Below are 20,090 nucleotides of genomic sequence, written 5' to 3'. Positions count from 1 at the left end.
AGAGAATTAAACCATATCTTAGCATCACCCTTTAATGAGAACAGAAATAATTTAAGGATATAATAGTAGCGAGTTTTCTCATCATTAGTGAACAGGGTGGCTATATCATTTAATTTAGTAAGATGTGCCACAACAGTTTCAGATTCATAGCCATAGAAAGGATCAGATTTAACTAAAGTAATTATCTCAAGGTCAACAGAGAATTCATAATCCTTATCAGTAACAAAGATTAGTGAAGTAGCATAAGCAGGATCATATTTCATTCTAGCATTCAGAGTTTTTTGTTTCAGCTTAGCTAATAATTTCTTAAGATCACTCCTATCATTGCAAGCAAGAAAGTCTCTAGCAGTTTCTTCACCCATAACATAGCCCTCAGGCACAACAGGTAATTCATATCTAGAGGGATAGTCTTCATCATCACTTTCATCAATATTATCAGTTTCAATAATTTCATTCTCTCTAGCCCTATCAAGTTGTTCATCAAGAAATTCACCAAGTGGCACAGTAGTATCAAGCATAGAAGTAGTTTCATCATAAGTATCATGCATATCAGAAGTGGCATCATCAATAACATGCGACATATCAGAATTAATAGCAGAAGAAGGTATAGGTGTTGCAAGCTTACTCAAAACAGAAGGTGAATCAAGTGTAGATCTAGATGTCATTTCCTTACCTCCCCTCGTAGCTAAGGGATAAATGTAACACCCACGATGCGGCTATATCTCCCACGTGTCGGGGCACGACTTAGAGGCATAGCCGCATGGTAGGTTTGTCGCAAGAGGGATAATCTTCACACAATCCCATGTACTGAATAAGAAAGGGATAACGAGTTGGCTTACAATCTCCACTTCACACAAATACAAGTTAACCATACATCATCCATAATACAATCAAGGTCCGACTACGGAACCAAAGTAAAAGAAGACAACCCCAAATGCTAGATCCTCGATCGTCCCAACTGGGCACCACTACTGATCAACCGAAAATGAAACATAGAAACAATCAAAGGTCCTCATCGAGCTCCCACTTGAGCTTGGTTGCGTCACCTGCACTGGTATCATCGACACCTGCAACTGTTTGGAAGTATCTGTGAGCCACGAGGACTCAGCAATCTCACACCCACGAGATCAAGACTATTTAAGCTTATGGGTAGGAGAAGGTAGTGAGGTGGAGCTGCAACAAGCACTAAGCATATATGGTGGCTAACATACGCAAATAAGAGTGAGAAGAGAAGCAACGCAACGGTCGAGAAGCTAGAAGTGATCAAGAAGTGATCCTGAAACTACTTATGTTCAAGCATAACACAAGAACCGTGTTTACTTCCCGGACTCCGCCGGAAAGAGACCATCACGGCTACACACGCGGTTGATGCATTTTAATTAAGTTAAGTGTCAAGTTATATATAACCGGACATTAACAAATTCCCATCTGCCACATAACCGCGGGCACGGCTCTCGAAATTTTATACCCTGCAGGGGTGTCCCAACTTAGCCCATCACAAGCTCTCACGGTCAACGAAGGATATTCCTTCTCCCAGGAAGACCCGATCAGACTCGGAATCCCGGTTACAAGACATTTGGACAATGGTAAAACAAGACCAGCAAAGCCGCCCGAATGTGCCGACAAATCCCGATAGGAGCTGCACATATCTCGTTCTAAGGGCACACCGAATTGTCCAAACTTCCGGTAGGCCAGCCCAGAGTTGCCCCTGGTGGCCACTGGCGGCTGACAGGTTGGACCAACACTCAAAGGAGCATTGGCCCGAGGGTTAAAATAAAGATGACCCTCAGGAGCGTGACTCCCAAGGGAAAAAGGCTTAGGCGGCAAATGTAAAACCAAACTTGGGCCTTGCTGGAGGAGTTTTATTCAAAGCAAACTGTCAAGGGGTTCCCATAACACCCAACTGCGTAAGGAATGCAAAATCAAGGAACATAACACCGGTATGACGGAAACTAGGGCGACAAGAGTGGAACAAAACACCAGGCATAAGGCCGAGCCTTCCACCCTTTACCAAGTATATAGATGCATTAATTAAACAATAGACATAGTGATATCCCAACATATCCATGTTCCAACATGGAACAAACTTTAGCTTCTCCTGCAACTAGCAACCGTATAAGAGGGGCTGAGCAAAAGCGGTAACTTAGCCAAACAACGGTTTGCTAGGAAATGTGGGTTAGAGGCTTGACATGGCAATATGGGAGGCATGATATAACAAGTGGTAGGTAGCGCGACATAGCGATAGAACGAACAACTAGCAAGCAAAGATAGAAGTGATTTCGAGGGTATGATCATCTTGCCTGAGATCCCGCAAGGAAGAAGAACGAGTCCATGAAGAAGACAAAGGGACCTAGTCGAACAGATCCTCACAACTCCAAAACCGGAGCTAACGAGAGAAGCAACCCGGAAAGAAGCAAACAACATAGTAAACAATAATCACATAAGCATGGCATGAGGCACAACCAAGTATGATGCATGTCCGGTTTAATGAGGCATGGCATGGAAAAGTGCACAAATAATACTACAAATTAAGTGGAGCTCAATATGCAACGAGTTGCATATTGACGAAACACCACAACAATTATTTTGTTCTCTCCCATTTAAGTACTCAACAAAATTAAATGTTGGTTAGCATGGCAATGGGTGAAGCATAATAAAACTACTTAAATAGGCAAGTTTAAATGAGGCCGGAACAACAAACAACAAGTCCAGAAAATCCTCATATGCAATTTATGGGTTTGGTACTGTTCTTCCCTAAAACATATTTTTGAGTTGGTAAACATGCAAAGTAGTGCTACCATGTTAATCTATGCATTTTTCTACCCCATTTACATATAAAGTTTATTAAATTCGGAGCTACGGTTAATTAGTTATGAAATAAATCATTTTAACATGGCATTATGCAAAATAAACATAAACAACAATTTAAACATTTTAAACATGCATGAAAGTTGGATATTATGGAACTAGATGAAATTCTAAGCATTTTTCATATTTAAAACATTTTAATCCGATGCACCATTTGTGAGTTATTAAATGCATGATCTAGGGGGACTTTTCTGTAAAACTGCAAAACACTGGATAAATAACAAATTCGTTCGGCAGGAAAAAATAGGACACAAGCCGAAACTGAAAGGTGCACTGGGGTGCTCACCATGGGCCACATGGGCCGGTGGTGGAGATGGGCTAGACACCGAGTGAAGGGAGGATGGCGCTGGGCCATGGCGCCCTCGTGGCCCACGCACGGGGCGACGAAGTCAACGGGCACGGCGAGCGGGATTTGGAGCTGCGTGCGTTCCAGGAAGACGAGTGGTGGCGGCGCTGGTGCTTCCCGGCGACGGTAGACGGCAGGACGACCACCAGAGGCGGGGCGAGATCGAGGGGAACCGATCCCCGGCGGTGGGAGGCGGGTCCGGCGAGGCAAGGTCTTGGCGGCGGCAATCTTGCCGGCGTCGGGGACGAGGTGCAGGAGAGCCGAGGGCCTACGAGCATCAGCGTAGTGAAGTAGATCCCGACGCGGGTCTTCAGCGGCCGAAAGCGGGGCGGGAGGGCAGTTTCGTCCAGGAACAAGGCAGAGGCGAGATGGGCGTCGAGGCACTGCTGTCGGCGAAGCTCCATGCCTCGGGCGGCCATGGTGGTCTCCTGTTGCTGCGGGTTACAGAGAGAGATGGAGATCTTAGGAGACAGGGAGAAGAAGGAAAAGAGAGATGGACAGAGTAGGGAGCAGGGGCGCAGCAGAGGCGGTGGTCCAGCGATCTGGCAGTGCTCCGACGTGGACGAGGCGGCGGAGGGGACTCGATCAGGAGCTCAGGATCGAGCTCCTCCCGAACTAGATCGAGGAGGGAACGAGAGACTCGGTTGCGGGTCGCCTGGTGGCCGTCGGATCTCCATCTGGCGGTCCCAGATGGATTGATCGGTGGTTGTGGATCTGGATCGAGGAATTTTGCAAGGAGGCGGCGGGATCGAGGGAGGGGATCCCGAGATGGATGCGGGAGAGTGGCGGCGGTAGGTGAGGGAACGGATGGATGGGACAACTAGGGGTTAGGGTTGGACTATATATGTGATAAAGAGGGGAGTTTGGATCATCTGATCGAAATCCGACGAACGAGAATGAATAGGCTAGGGAGTCCAAATACGAAACCGAAGATGTTTTATAGATGTTTGGGGATGATCCAGACCCAACGGTGATGACTGCCCGGGTCGGGTCCGGGACAGCTTTCAGACGCGCGCGCGAGGAGAGTTGCGGGCTGACGAGAGAGGTTATGTTGGGCCTGGCGGTAGGTACTGGACTGTGTAGACGGTCCAGGCAGTTAAGAGAGGGAAAACCCGGCAACAGTTTTCGGAGACCGAAAACGTCCGAGGATTTGACCGACTATGTTGTCGCTATAGTTATCCGTTGGGGCGTCAAATGGACTCCGAATGCGATGAAACTTGGCAGGCGGCCTACCTACACTATAACAACACCGCATGCCAACTTTCAACCCATTCCGAGAACATTTTTCGTCCACTTATAAAAATACTATTTCAGACATGCTGCAGGCGCGTGCGAGTGTGGTTGGGCTCAGAACGGACAATGAAGAGAACGGGGAGACCGGGACGGATGCAAGTTTTGAAAACATGATGATGCAATGCACATGATGACATGATGAAATGCAACACGTAAGCAAAAGACAAGGCAATAACAGCGAATAACTGGAAGACACCTGGTGCATCAGTCTCGGGCCGTTACAATAAATCTTGGTTTTAGTGTCTTTCAGGTTCTTCATAATGATAAGCAGATATAAATCCCAAGTAACTCACAGAATAGAGCTATGCTCCTCAACAACGGTGCGAGAAATAGTCTTGATAACCCACAAGTATAGGGTATCGCAACAGTTTTCGAGGGTAGAGTATTCAACCCAAATTTATTGATTCGACACAAGGGGAGCCAAAGAATATTCTCAAGTATTAGCAGCTGAGTTGTCAATTCAACCACACCTGAAAACTTAATATCTACAGCAAGGTATTTAGTAGCAAAGTAATATGATAGTAGTAGTAAAGATAGCAAAAGTAATAGTAGCAAAAGTAGTGTTTTTTGTTTTTTGTAGTGATGATAACAATAGCAACGGAAAAGTAAATAAGCTAAGAACAATATATGGAAAGCTCGTAGGCAATGGATCGAGGATGGAGAATTATGCTGGATGCGGTTCATCATGTAACAGTCATAACCTAGGGTGACACAAAACTAGCTCGAGTTCATCAATGTAATGTAGGCATGTATTCCGAATATAGTCATACATGCTTATGGAAAAGAACTTGCATGAAATCTTTTGTCCTACCCCCCCGTGGCAGCGGGGTCCTATTGGAAACTAAGGGATATTAAGGCCTCCTTTTAATAGAGTACCTGAACAAAGCATTAACACATAGTGAATACATGAACTCCTCAAACTACTGTCATCACCGGTAAGTATCCCGATTATTGTCACTTCGGGGTTAACAGATCATAACACATAATAGGTGACTATAGACTTGCAAGATAGGATCAAGAACTCTCATATATTGATGAAAACATAATAGGCTCAGATCTGAAATCATGGCACTCGGGCCCTAGTGACAAGCATTAAGCATAGCAAAGTCATAGCAACATCAATCTCAGAACATAGTGGATACTAGGGATCAAACCCTAACAAAACTAACTCGATTACATGATAAATCTCATCCAACCCATCACCGTCCAGCAAGCCTATGATGGAATTATTCACGCACGGCGGTGAGCATCATGAAATTGGTGATGGAGGATGGTTGATGATGACGATGGCGACGGATTCCCCTCTGGAGCCCCGAACGGTCTCCAGATCAGCCCTCCCGAGAGAGTTTAGGGCTTGGCAGCGGCTTCATATCGTAAAACATGATGAATCCTTCTTCTTTGGTTTTTCTCCCCGAAAGTGAATATATGGAATACAGGTTGAGGTCGGTGGAGCGTCAGGGGGCCCACGAGGCTGGGGGCGAGCCCCCACCCTCCTGGACAGGTGGGACACCCCCTGACGTGGATCTTCCTTCCAATATTCATTATATATTCCATAATAACTCTCCGTTGATTTTCAGGTCATTCTGAGAATTTTTATTTCTGCACAAAAATAACATCATGGCAATTCTGCTGAAAATAGCGTCAGTCCGGGTTAGTTCCATTCAAATCATGCAAGTTAGAGTCCAAAATAAGGGCAAAAGTGTTTGGAAAAGTAGATACGGCGGAGACGTATCAGGGATGAACACGACCCTCTCACCAGGCTCCAGAGTAGGAATGACCTGATCTTTGTCAGGGGTCCTATGTGCGATATCCACAGACAGATAGCCCATGCTCCGGAGATCCTTGACGTCCTTTTCGGTGACGGAGGCCTCCCACTTGCCCTTGGAACCGGACCCGACCATTGCTGAGGAGAGTGGCAGCGGAGGTAAATATCGGAGTTGCGGGCGCTGGAGCTTGGAGGTTGGAGGACAGGAGCTAGAGGAGCTAGAGGAAGGAGTGGGGAAAAAGGAGGGATCTTTGTCCTCTTATAGGCGATGAAAATACCAAACGTCCCCCTCTCAAGCCATAAATCTCGCCTGTTCCCAACGAGATCGTGCGTAATGCACGGTTGGGTTACCCAAACCATATTGATGAGAATCCCGTAATGTGCGGGCACGATCTCTGTTTTGACGAGACGTGCCAATGGAGGTTAGACCTCGAAACGCAAAATGGGAGGTGTGAAAATGGTTCAAAATATTGAAGAGTCAAGTGTGACGCTTCGCCAAAAAAGTTGTCAGTAAAAGACACTGTTCCTATTTTGATGTCTTGCCTTCATGGCTAAGGGTTGTATTGATTACAGAGCCATACACAGTTCCTTTATGCAGGAAGCTAACTTAAAATATTCAGGAGGAGGAACGTGCCTTGCAATGCCGAAGATAATCCGCTTGCCGAACACATCATCAGCGAAGACTGGTTTATGGGCTACTGAGGGAGTCCTGGATTCGGGGGTCCTTAGGTGTCTAACTTATCCGATATGGGCCAGACTGATGAACCGTGAAGATAAAACAGAAGACCTTCCCCCGTGTCTGGGTAGGACTCCTATATGCGTGGACGGCAAGTTTGGTGTCCGGATGTACTACTTCCTTCCTCTGCAAACCAACTCTGTACAACCCTAGGCCCCACTGGTGTGTATATAAATCGGAGGGTTTAGTCCGTAGAGGCTATCAGAATAAATATAGGCTAGACAACTAGGGTTTGGCCATTACGATCTCAAGGTAGATCAACTCTTGTAACCCCTATATTCATCGAATACAATCAAGCATGACATATGGTTTTACCTCCTTTAAGAGGGACCAAACTTGGGTAAATATTGTGTCCCTATTGTCCCTTATCACCATCGATCCTCAGACACACAGCTTGGGGCCCCCTACCCGAGATCTGCCGGATTTGACATCGACAACCACCTCATATATGTAATATATGAAGTAAGTATTCGTAGTACGCAATTATAGAAATGGGTGAGAGTTGGCTTTTGTCCGACATGAAGCCTTAGAAAAATGGTTTGAATGCTTTGAGGAATATTCACTGCTACTTTCAGTTAAAAAAGTAAGTTTATGAGTTTCAATAGGAAGTTCCATATGGTTCGCCGAGCTTCTCAATTGCATTTGTCCCTTGGGCTAGCTTCTCAGCTATGCAACACCTCCTGATGGCCTCCATTTGCTATATAACCGGATGGTGTATCTGATGTATCTTCCTGGAGAGTGTGGGCCTAGACATCTGGCGTAACATACATGCTCTTAGGTCGGCACTAACGTGACTACTAGTTTGACAACACTATTTCAAAAAAGGACGTCTAATTAACGCAATACTTAACAAGCAGTACTCAACGATTTTAGCAACCACACATATTCATAAGACAAGACTTAACATACAATACTTCGCAATCAACATTTGATCAAAGCAATGCTAATGACTGAGGGAGTCCTGGACTAGGGGGTGCTCGGGTGTCCAGGCTATTTGATATGGGCCGGACTGATGGGCCGTGAAGATACAAGCAGAAGACCTTTTCTCCGTGTCCGGGCAGGACTTCTGTATGCGCAGACAGCAAGGTTGGTGTCCGGATATGTTGTTTCCTTCCCCCACGAACCGAGTCTGTACAAACCTAGCCCCCAATGTGTATATAAACCGGAGGGTTTAGTCCGTAGGGGCTATTAGAATTCTCATAGGCTAGACGGCTAGGTTTTAGCCATTACAATCCCGAGGTAGATCAACTCTTGTAACCCCTATACTCATCGAATATAATCAAGCAGGAAGTAGGGTTTTACCTCCTTTAAGAGGGCCCGAACCTGGGTAAACATTGTGTCCCCTTTGTCCCTGTTGCCATTGATCCTCAGACGCACAGTTCGGGACCCCCTACCCGAGATCTGCCAGTTTTGACACTGACATTGGTGCTTTCACTGAGAGTTCCATTGTGTTGTCGATAGAAGGATCGATGGCCCGCCTTATCATCAATGATGATATCACTTCTGGAAGGGACCTAACTTCAGGGCAGGTCCTCCAGCTCGGTGGTTTCGTCGTGGGTGCACGCACGTCCGTTAAGCCAACGTCAGCCCATACAATCGCCAAACATCACCTCCACATCGACCTCGAACACTCCGGAAAGATGGATCCAGTGGAGATCTCGTCCTTGAATGAGCTGCTAGATGGCATCGCTGCCCTGGGGCTTGCAATAGACTATGATCGGGTTGGGCTCAAACTCGATCAGAGGGAAATCAAATCCCCACCGATCACCCATCTGGTAGCGGTCGTCGAGGAACGGCCCGAAAACACTTCTTCCACTAAGTTAATAACCAGCTATGTCCGGATCTCCGAGCCCCTCGAGGCGGACAGCCTCCCTCCGGATGGGACTTCACGTCCTCCGAACCCAGGGTCGGACATATAGCCCAGAAAGCGTCGGGATCTTCCCGGGCCCGAACTGGTGACCTCAGAGATTTTTCAAGCTCCAGATTCAATCTTGGGTCAGGATTCAGGTTTTTACCCACTCACCCACCACAATCAATACTCTCAAAGTAATTCAGGCCCTCCAGACATATGTGACCTAATGTATGTACGACAGCAACCTCGGGAAATAGTCCATCACTTCTGGGCCAGATTCCTCCTTGTTAAAAACAAGATCAAAGATTGTTGTGACGACGAAGCAATTTCGGTTTTTTATCATAATTGTACGAATGAGGGAATTCTGAATGCCCTCAACCACCGCCGCATACAGACCTTCACGGAATTATCACACTTAGTACAGAAGTACTGTGCGATGGAGAGCACATGGAAGGCCCAGAACGCCCGGTTGGAACCTGCTGCCTTTAAGCGGTCCACCACACGGGCAAAACTGATGCATCCCTACGAGGCATCCGACCATAAGCCTGTTGAAAAAAACAAACCCCTCAAGGGGCATAGAACAGTTCTTGACGAACTCTTCGATAAACCATGTCAGATACATGTGACGCCGAGTACCGAACCAACTCACAGCCTGCGGGCATGCTGGGTACTCCGGCAAGTGGCTAAAAGCGGTGAGGCTATCCTCACCAATATCACTCCAGAGAAGCATTCTTCGGAGGATGACGATCTCAACGTCTTTACGGTCTTCGAGACCTTCTCTTCAAATAATCGGCGCAAAAGGGCGCTCCGCGACCTCCTCGAAGTCAACCAAGTAACCGCAATGAACCCTTGGAACGACACGGCCATAACTTTCACCGCCGACGACAAACCAAGTGCCCGATCAGTCCGAGCACCAGTTGCCTTGGTCTTAAACCTGATTGTGGATGGCTTTCGACTCACCAAAGTGCTCATGGACGGTGGTAGCGGACTTAACCTCATCTATGAGGACACGCTCCAAAAACCTTTTGCTAGCCTTCACTTTGCACTAAGTATGATCACTACTTGTGCATCCAAAAACCTTAAAAACCAGTTTTGCCACATGAGTCCACTATATCTACCTATATGCGGTATTCTTTTGCCGTTCTAAGCAAATTTGCATGTGCCATCTCTATTTTTCAAAATAAACTTCTCTTTTGTGTGTTTGTTTCGCTCGCGGAGCGGTGAGGGGTGGCTAATATTTTCCATGCTAGATGTGTTATTCTCAAGATGAGTGTTTATTCACTTGTCATTGCACGAGAGTAAGGCAAAGGTATTAGGGATGCCCAGTCCTGAAATGCAAAAAAAATGAATTTACTTTATGTTGTCAAATAATAAATTCCTTGGAAAGTGTTGGTATGGAGGGCACCCGTGGATACAATTAGCCATGGAAAGTGAAAGTTATGGTGGAAAAAGGAATAAACTTTATTTTCTGTTTGGGAACCGCCTATGATACATCTATGCATGGAAAGTATTGGGAAGTCTAAGTCGTTTTCGTTGGTGGGATAGATACACCTACCAAAATGTTTTTATCTCTAAGTTTTTCACCTTGAGCTCTGGCACCTCTACAAATCCCTACTCCCCTCTGCGAAGGCCCCTTCTTTTACTTTATGCAATTTATATTTTGAGTCTCCATCTTCTCTTATAAAAGCACCAACTAGGAGGCAATATGATCGTACTTAAGCATTGGGTGTAGCTAATATTCGAGTGTGTTTCATGAATGGATCAATGTTTGAGCATGATGGGCTAGGGATAACTTATTTTAGCATTGATATTTTGAAACACATGGTTGCTTGTTGATATGCTTGAGTATCTAAATTATCATGTCAAAACTAGACTATTGCTTTGAATCACATAAAAAGTCCAAATGTCCATGCTATAAAGAAAAGAATATGATATGACATGTTAAACAACACTCCACATCAAAAATTCTGTTTTTATCACTTACCTACTCGAGGACGAGTAGGAGTTAAGCTTGGGGATGCTGATACGTCTCCAACGTATCTATAATTTTTATTGTTCCATGTTGTTTTATTATCAATATTGGATGTTTTATAATCATTTTATATCATTTTTTGGTACTAACCTATTGACATAGTGCCAAGTGCCAGTTCATGTTTTTTCCGTGTTTTTTACATCACAAAAAATCAATATCAGTTGGAGTCCAAATGCCACGAAACTTTACGGAGATTTTTTATGGACCAGAAGGAACATGTTGGGCCCTGGTTGCACCTGGGGGAGTCCTGAGGAGGGGACAACCCACCAGGGCGCACCAGGTGGCCCAAGCGCGCCCTGGTGGGTTGTGCCCACCTCGGGTGTCCCCCGGACCGCCTCTTTGCTCTATAAACACCCCAATATTCCAGAAACCCTAGGGGAGTCGACGAAATATTCATCCAGCCGCCGCAGAGTCCAGAACCACCAGATCCAATCTAGACATCATCTCGGATGGGGTTCACCACCTCCATTGGTGCCTCTCCGATGATGCGTGAGTAGTTCTTTGTAGACCTTCAGGTCCGTAGTTAGTAGCTAGATGGCTTCATCTCTCTCTCTTGATTCTCAATACAATGGTCTCTTCTCTTGGAGATCCATACAATGTAACTCTTTTTGCGGTGTGTTTGTTGGGATCCGATGAACTTTGAGTTTATGATCAGTCATATCTTTTTATATCCATGACAGTTATTTGAGTTTCTTTGATATCTTATATGCATGATCTCTTATAGACTCACATTTCTTCTCTGATATTTGGGTTTTGTTTGGCCAACTTGATCTATTTATCTTGCAATGGGAAGAGGTGCCCGGTAGTGGGTTCGATCTTATGGTGCTTGATCCCAGTGACAGAAAGGGAACCGACACGTATGTATCGTTGCTACTAAGGATAAAAAGAAGGGATCTATATCTACGCAATAGATAAAAGGATCTTGTCTACATCATGTCATCGTTCTTATTGCATTACTCCGTTTTCCATGAACTTAATACACTAGATGCATGCTGGATAGCGGTCGATGTGTGGAGTAATAGTAGTAGATGCAAGCAGGAGTTGGTCTACTAATCTTGGACGTGATGCCTATGTAATGATCATTGCCTGGATATCATCATAATTATTTGAGGTTCTATCAATTGCCCAACAGTAATTTTTTTACCCGCTGTTTGCTATCTTTCTTGAGAGAAGCCACCAGTGAAACCTACGACCCTAGGGTCTTCTTCCTCATATATTTGCTTGCGATCCACTTTTACTTTGCATTTTTATTTAGATCTATTAAAGAAAAAATACAAAATACTTTGCTGCACTTTATTTTATTTGCGATCTATTATTTCAATCTACTACAATTTTCTTGCATCGTTACCCGAAAGGGATTGACAACCCCTTTAACACGTCGGGTTGCGAGGTGTTGTTATTTGTGTGCAGGTGTTGTTTACGTTGTGTTGCTTGGTCCTCCTACTGGTTCGATAACCTTTGGTTTCTTCACTGAGGGAAATACCTACCGTTGTTGTGTTGCATCATCCCTTCCTCTTTGGGGAAATACCGACGTAGTCCTAGCAGACAGGAGCCTTTCTGGCGCTATAGTCAGAGAGCGATCAAAAGGAATTTATGGCACCGCTGCCGAGGAGGATCTTCTTCATAACCAGGTTCCTAATCACAAATCTCATCTCCTCGCAATTTACATTATTTGCCATTTGCCTCTTGTTTACCTCTCCCCAACTTCACAAAAATTTGTCGTTTTATTTGCCTCTCTTTCTCGTTTGCCGTTTTCTTGCCAGATCTGTTTTTGTGTGCATTCTTATTTGCGTAGTCATGATGCCTCAAAGAAAATATTATGATGTTCCTTACCCAAATATTATGCTTGAAATGGAGAAAAGTACGAAGGAGTATATGACTACACAACTTGAGCATAATAAGTATTTTACTAAAGAACTTAAGGAGCACTCCATTGTGCTTGATGCTATTACAAATCAACTTGATGATATCAGTAGAGAAGTTTTCAATGTCCAATCTAAGTATGATTTTTATGAAAGTTTGCTAGTAAAAATATCCGATGCACAAGCTACCTTAGTAAATCAAATGGCCGCTAAACCAATCTCATTAGAAGACAAAAGTGATGAAGATCTTAAAACGATTGGTGTTTATTCTATTGTTTCCTTGTTTAGTAAAGTTAATATTGATGAAAAAGGGACTAGAGAAGAGTCAACTTTAGGTATAAGGCATCCCAATATTTCGGAGGGCGAAAATCTTGTTGAAAAAATTGATGAAGGTGGGTTTGAAGAGGTCAAAACTTTAGCTAGTGATGTGCCCACTCTTTTGGATTACAAAGACTTTAATTATGATAATTTCTCTTTGACTGATTGTATTTATTTGTTGCAATCCATGATAAATTCACCCCATGCTTATGAACAAAATAAAGCTTTTACTAAACATATTGTTGATGCTATGATGAAAGCTCTTGAAGAAAAAAAGGAATTAGAAGTTTCAATTCCTAGAAAATTGCATGATGAATGGGAACCTACTATCAAAGTCAAGATTAAAAATTATGAGTGTTTTGCTCTGTGTGACTTGGGTGCTAGTGTTTCTACAATTCCGAAATCTTTATGTGATGTGCTTGGTCTTACCGATCTTGAATCATGCTCTTTAAATTTACACTTGGGGGATTCTACTATTAAAAAGCCTATGGGAAGATGTTATTATTCTTGCAAATAGGAATTATGTGCCCATAGATTTTACTATTCTTGATATTGATTGCAATCCATCTTGTTCAATTATTCTTGGTAGACCGTTTTAACGCACTACCGGTGCCGTGATTGATATGAAAGAAGGCAATATTAAGTTCCAATTTCCTTTGAGTAAGGGTATGGAACACTTTCCTAGAACTAGAGTTAAGCCACCATATGAATCAATCATGAGGGCATCTTATGGATCTCGAACCAAAGATGACAAAACTTAGATCCTTGCTTTATGCCTAGCTAAGGGCATAAAACTATAGCGCTTGTTGGGAGGCAACCCAATGAATAAAATTTATTTTTGCTTTTTGCTTCCTGTTCTTGTGTGTTAGCACAATTATGCTACTATTATGATTATGTTTTTATGAACTAGGGGCCGGTGTCATTTTGACATCCCCTATGGGGGACACAGTCCGCTACGTGCTGCAAATCATGTATACAAACTCCAATAATGCAGCCGAATAAGAGGCTCTTCTACACGGCCTCCGAATGGCTGTCTCCATGGCCATACAACACCTAGAGGTGCACAGGGATTCAAACCTCGCGATATCCCAAATAAATGGAGAGTTCGATGCAAAATATCCGAAAATGGCGGCATATCGAAATGACGTACTCAAAATATCGGCTCGGTTCAAGGGGCTCGAGTTCCATCATGTTGCTCGAGATAGTAACCAGGCAACGGACATCCTCGCTCAAATGGGCGCCAAGCGTGATCTCGTCCCGCCTAACACCTTTGTGGAAAGACTCTTTAAGCCATCCGTGGTATGGCAGGGCGAGAGTGGAAATACTAGTCCGACCCGATCATACCCCCAGCAACTGAACACAATACAGATATCATCGGGGGTTCGGCCACCAAAATAACACCTTCTGCCCTTGTAATCATGGGCGTTATTGCCCCATGGACCGAACCCTTCCTGGCCTACCTTAATAGGCAGGAGCTTCCCGATGATCAAAATGAGGCCCGTCGCATAGTTCGACGTTCTAAAGCCTATAAAGTTCACGAAGGTGAACTATCCAAGAAAAGTACTACTGGAGTCCTTCAAAGGTGCATCCCCGAAGAGGAGGGTGTTGGGGAACGTAGCATGCAATTTCAAAAAATTTCCTACGATCACTCAAGATCTATCTAGGAGATGCATAGCAACGAGAGGGGGAGAGTGTGTCCACGTACCCTCGTAGACCGAAAGCGGAAGCGTTAGCTTAACACGGTTGATGTAGTCGAACGTCTTCACGATCCAACCGATCAAGCACCAAACGTACGGCAGCTCCGAGTTCTGCACACGTTCAGCTCGATGACGTCCCTCAAACTCTTGACCCAACAAAGTGTCGAGGAGAGTTTCGTCAGCATGATGGCGTGGTGACGGTGATGGTGATGTGATCCATGCAGGGCTTCGCCTAAGCACTACGACAATATGACCGGAGGAGTAAACTATGGAGGGGGGCACCGCACACGGCTAAGAGAACAATTGATGTGCTTTGGGGTGCTCCCTGCCCCCATATATAAAGGAGGAGGGGAGGAGGCCGGCCTAAGGGGCGCGCCATGGGGGGGAACCGACTAGGACTCCTAGTCCAACTCGGCCCCCTTCCTTCTTTCGGAGGGGGAAAGGGGGAAGGAGAGGGAGAGGGGGAAGGAAAGGGGGGCCGCACCCCTCCCCTTGTTCAATTCGTACAACCAATGGGGGGGCGTCACCCCTTGTGGGCTCCCCTCTCTCTCCCCCGTGGCCCATGTTGGCCCATTACTTCCCCGGGGGGTTCCAGTAACCTCCCAGTACTCCTAAAAATACCCGAAACACTCCGGAACCATTCCGGTGTCCGAATACTATCATCCAATATATCAACCTTTACCCCTCAACCATTTTGAGACTCCTCATCATGTCCGTAATCTCATACGGGACTCAGAAAAATCTTAGGTCACCAAAACACATAACTCATAATACAAATCGTCATCGAACGTTAAGCGTGCGGACCCTACGGGTTCGAGAACTATGTAGACATGACCAAGACACATCTCTGAGCAATAGCCAACAACAGAACCTGGATGCTCATATTAGTTCCTACATATTCTACGAAGATCTTTATTGGTCAAACCGCAATGACAACATACGTCATTCCCTTTTTCATGGGTATGTTACTTGCTCGGGATTCGATCGTCGGTATCTTTATACCTAGTTCAATCTCGTTATCGGCAAGTCTCTTTACTTGTTCTGTAATGCATCATCAATATGCTTTGTTTTCGATCAACAATATGTCATCCACATATAATATCAGAAATGCTACGGAGCTCCCACTCACTTTCTTGTAAATACAGGCTTCTCCAAAAGTCTGTATAAAACCATATGCTTTGATCACACTATCAAAGCGTATATTCCAACTCCGAGATGCTTGCACCAGTCCATAAATGGATCGCTGGAGCTTGCACACTTTGTTAGCACCTTTTGGATCGACAAAACCTTCTGGTTGCACCATATACAACTCTTCTTTAAGATATCCATTAAGAAATGCAGTTTTGACATCCATTTGCCAAATTTCATAATCATAAAATGCGGCAATTGCTAACATGATGCGGATGGACTTAAGCATCGCTACGGGTGAGAAGGTCTCATCGTAGTCAACTCCTTGAACTTGTCGAAAACCTTTCGCAACAAGTCGAGCTTTGTAGACTGTAACATTACCATCAACATCAGTCTTCTTCTTGAAGATCCATTTATTCTCTGTGGCTTGCCGATCATCGGCAAGTCAACCAAAGTCCATACTTTGTTTTCATACATGGATCCCATCTCAGATTTCACGACCTCAAGCCATTTCGCAGAATCTGGGCTCATCGTCGCTTCCTCACAGTTTGTAGGTTCGTCATGGTCTAGTAACATGATTTTCAGAACATGATTACCGTACCACTCTGGTGCGGAACGTACTCTGGTTGACCTACGAGGTTCGAAAGTAACTTGATCTGAAGTTTCCTGATCATTATCATTAGCTTCCTCACTAATTGGTGCAGGCCTCACTAGAACTGATTTCTGTGATGAACTACTTGAAGCAAATATGCCCTAGAGGCTATAATAAAGTTGTTATTTATATTTCCTTATATCATGATAAATGTTTATTATTCATGCTAGAATTGTATTAACCGGAAACTTAGTACATGTGTGAATACATAGAGAAAACAGAGTGTCCCTAGTATGCCTCTACTTGACTAGCTCGTTAATCAAAGATGGTTAAGTTTCCTGACCATAGACATGTGTTGTCATTTGATGAACGGGATCACATCATTATGGGAATGATGTGATGGACAAGACCCATCCATTAGCTTGTCATAATGATCGTTTAGTTTTATTGGTGTTGCTTTCTTCATGACTTATACATGTTCCTTTGACTATGAGATTATGCAACTCCCAAATACCGGAGGAACACCTTGTGTGCTATCAAACATCACAATGTAACTAGGTGATTATAAAGATGCTCTACAGGTGTCTCCGATGGTTTTTGTTGAGTTGGCATAGATCGAGATTAGGATTTGTCACTCTGTGTATCGGAGAGGTATCTCTGGGCCCTCTCGGTAATGCACATCACTATGATCCTTGCAAGCAACATGATAGTCATGGAATGATGCATTACAGAACGAGTAAATATACTCGCCGGTGACGAGATTGAACTAGGTATGATGATACTGACGATCGAATCTTGGGCAAGTAACATACCGATGACAAAGGGAACAACGTATATTGTTATGCGGTTTGACCGATAAAGATCTTTGTAGAATATGTAGGAGCCAATATGAGCATCCAGGTTCCGCTAATGGTTATTGACCGGATATGTGTCTCGGTCATGTCTATATAGTTCTCGAACCCGTAGGGTCCACACGCTTAACATTTGATGACGATTTGTATTATGAGTTTCATGTTTTGATGAACCGAAGTTTGTTCGGAGTCCCGGATGAGATCACAGACATGATGAGGAGTCTCGAAATGGTCGAGACATAAAGATTCATATATTGGAAGGATACATCCGGACACCGGAATGGTTTGGGTCGTTTCAGATAAGTTTCAGAGTACCGGGGTTACCGAAACCCCCTCAGGAAGTTAATGGGCCATCATGGGCCTTAGTGGAGAAGAGAGAGGGCCGGCTAGAGGTGGCACGCGCCCCACCTTGCCCAATCCGAATTGGACAAGGGGAGGGGGTGGCGCCCCCCTCCTTCCTTCTCTTCTTTTGATTCGGCGGTATTGTTGGATGAAGCGGCCCAGACCGACATTACATGACCGCGTTCATGAGACTGGTTCTACCGACGTGCTTCGCACACAGGTGGCTAGCGGGTGTCTGTTTCTCCAGCTTTAGTTGAATCAAGTTTGACTACGCCAGGTCCTTGTTGAAGGTTAAAACAACACACTTGACGAAAAATCGTTGTGGTTTTGATGCGTACGTAAGAATGGTTCTTCCTAGAAGCACATAGCAGCCACGTAAAACTTGCAACAACAAAGTAGACGACATCTAACTTGTTTTTGCAGGGCTTGTTGTGATGTGAGGTGGTCAAGACGTGATGATATATAGATTGTTGTATGAGATGATCATGGTTTGTAACAGTTATTCGCAACTGGCAGGAGCCATATGGTTGTCGCTTTATTGTATGAAATGCAATCGCCATGTAATTGCTTTACTTTATCACTAAGCGGTAGCGATAGTCGTAGAAGCAATAGTTGGCGAGACGACAACGATGCTACGATGGAGATCAAGGTGTGAAGCCGGTGACGATGGTGATCATGACGGTGCTTTGGAGATGGAGATCGAAGGCACAAGATGATCATGGCCATATCATATCACTTATATTAATTGCATGTGATGTTTATCCTTTATGCATCTTATTTTTCTTAGTACGGCGGTAGCATTATAAGATGATCTCTCACTAAATTTCAAGGTACAAGTGTTCTCCCTGACTATGCACCATTGCTACAGCTCGTTGTTCTGAGACACCACGTGATGATCGGGTGTGATAAGCTCTACGTTCTCATACAATGGATGCAAGCCAGTTTTGCACAAGAAGAATACTCAGGATAAACTAGACGAGCCTAGCATATGCAGATATGGCCTCGGAACACTGAGACCGAAATGTCGAGCGTGAAGCATATAGTATATATGATCAACATAGTGATGTTCACCATTGAAAACTTCTCCATCTCACGTGATGACCAGGCATGGTTTAGTTGATATGGATCACGTGATCATTTAGATGACTAGAGGGATATCTATCTAAGTGGGAGTTCTTAAGTAATATGATTAATTGAACTTTAATTTATCATGAACTTAGTACTTGACAGTATTTTGCATGTCTATGTTGTTGTAGATAAATGGCCCGTGCTACTGTTCCTTTGAATTTTAATGTGTTCCTAGAGAAAGCTAAGTTGATAGATGATGGTAGGAACTACACGAACTGGGTTCATAACTTGAGGATTATCCTCATTGTTGCACAGAAGAATTACGTCGTGGAAGCACCACTAGGTGCAAAGCCCGTGATACGTCTCCAACGTATCTATAATTTACGAAGTATTCATGCTTTATTTTATCATTCTTGGGTGTTTTACAATCATTCTATAGCCACTTCATATCATTTTTTGGGACTAACCTATTGACCCAGTGCCCTTTGCCAGTTGTTGTTTTTTGCTTGTTTTTTTACATCGCAGAAAATCAATATCAAACGGAGTCCAGACACCACGAAACTTTACGGAGATTTTTTTTGACCAGAAGGAACCCATTGGGCCAGAGCTGCACCTGGGGATGCCACGAGGGGGCACAACCCACTAGGGCGCGCCAGGGCCCCCTGGCACGCCCAGGTGGGTTGTGCCCACCTCGGTGGCCTCCCGCACCCCTTCTTTGCACTATAAATTCCCAAATATTCTGAAACCCCTCGGGGTTAAACTAGATCAGAAGTTCCGCCGCCGCAGGGTTCCGTAGCCACCGAAAACCAATCGAGACTTGTTCTGGCACCCTGCCGGACGGGGGAGGGGGGGAATCATCTCCGGCGGCCATCTTCATCATCCCAGCGGCCACCGCGATGTGGAGGGAGTAGTCCACCCTCGGGGCTTAGGGTTTGTACCAGTAGCTATGTGATTAATCTCTCTCTCTCTCTCGTGATCTATATCACGGGCTTTGTTAATATAGTCGGATCATATGATGTTTCTCCCCTCTATACTCTTGTTGTGATGAATTGAATCTTTACCCTTTGAAGTTTTGTCATGTTGGATTGAATGTTCAAATTTGAGAACACATGATATATGTCTTGCGGTATGAATACTTGAGTTAACAATTGGGGTATCTTATTGATTCACTTGATATATGTTATGGCATTCAACTCGCAGATTCCCGCGGTGATATTGGGGTAATCTATGTGTAGGGGTTGATGCACGTTTTTATTATCTTTTCTCTGACGGAAACTTTGGGGTCTCTTTATAGTTCTTTGTGTGGATTGAGTATTATGAATATGAACTTGCTTTGGTGT

The 20,090-nt window shown here is 44.5% G+C and overlaps 1 protein-coding gene across 1 annotated transcript in view; it reads right to left on the bottom strand.

The window, feature by feature from the left end:
- Positions 1-817: 817 nt before the first annotated feature.
- The window catches only part of LOC147970627 (uncharacterized), a 63,983-nt gene continuing 44,710 nt past the window's right edge, over positions 818-20,090 (bottom strand). Inside the window, exon 5 of the transcript XR_015604135.1 lies at positions 818-1,073. The gene's annotated coding sequence lies outside the window, so the exon portion shown is untranslated. The remainder of the gene's footprint in view (positions 1,074-20,090) is intronic.

This window comes from Triticum urartu, chromosome 5A (genome assembly GCF_056163025.1).
Source record: "Triticum urartu cultivar PI428250 chromosome 5A, HENAU_Tu73, whole genome shotgun sequence".
Lineage (NCBI taxonomy): Eukaryota > Viridiplantae > Streptophyta > Magnoliopsida > Poales > Poaceae > Triticum > Triticum urartu.
This window is presented reverse-complemented; position numbering and strand designations above follow the sequence as displayed.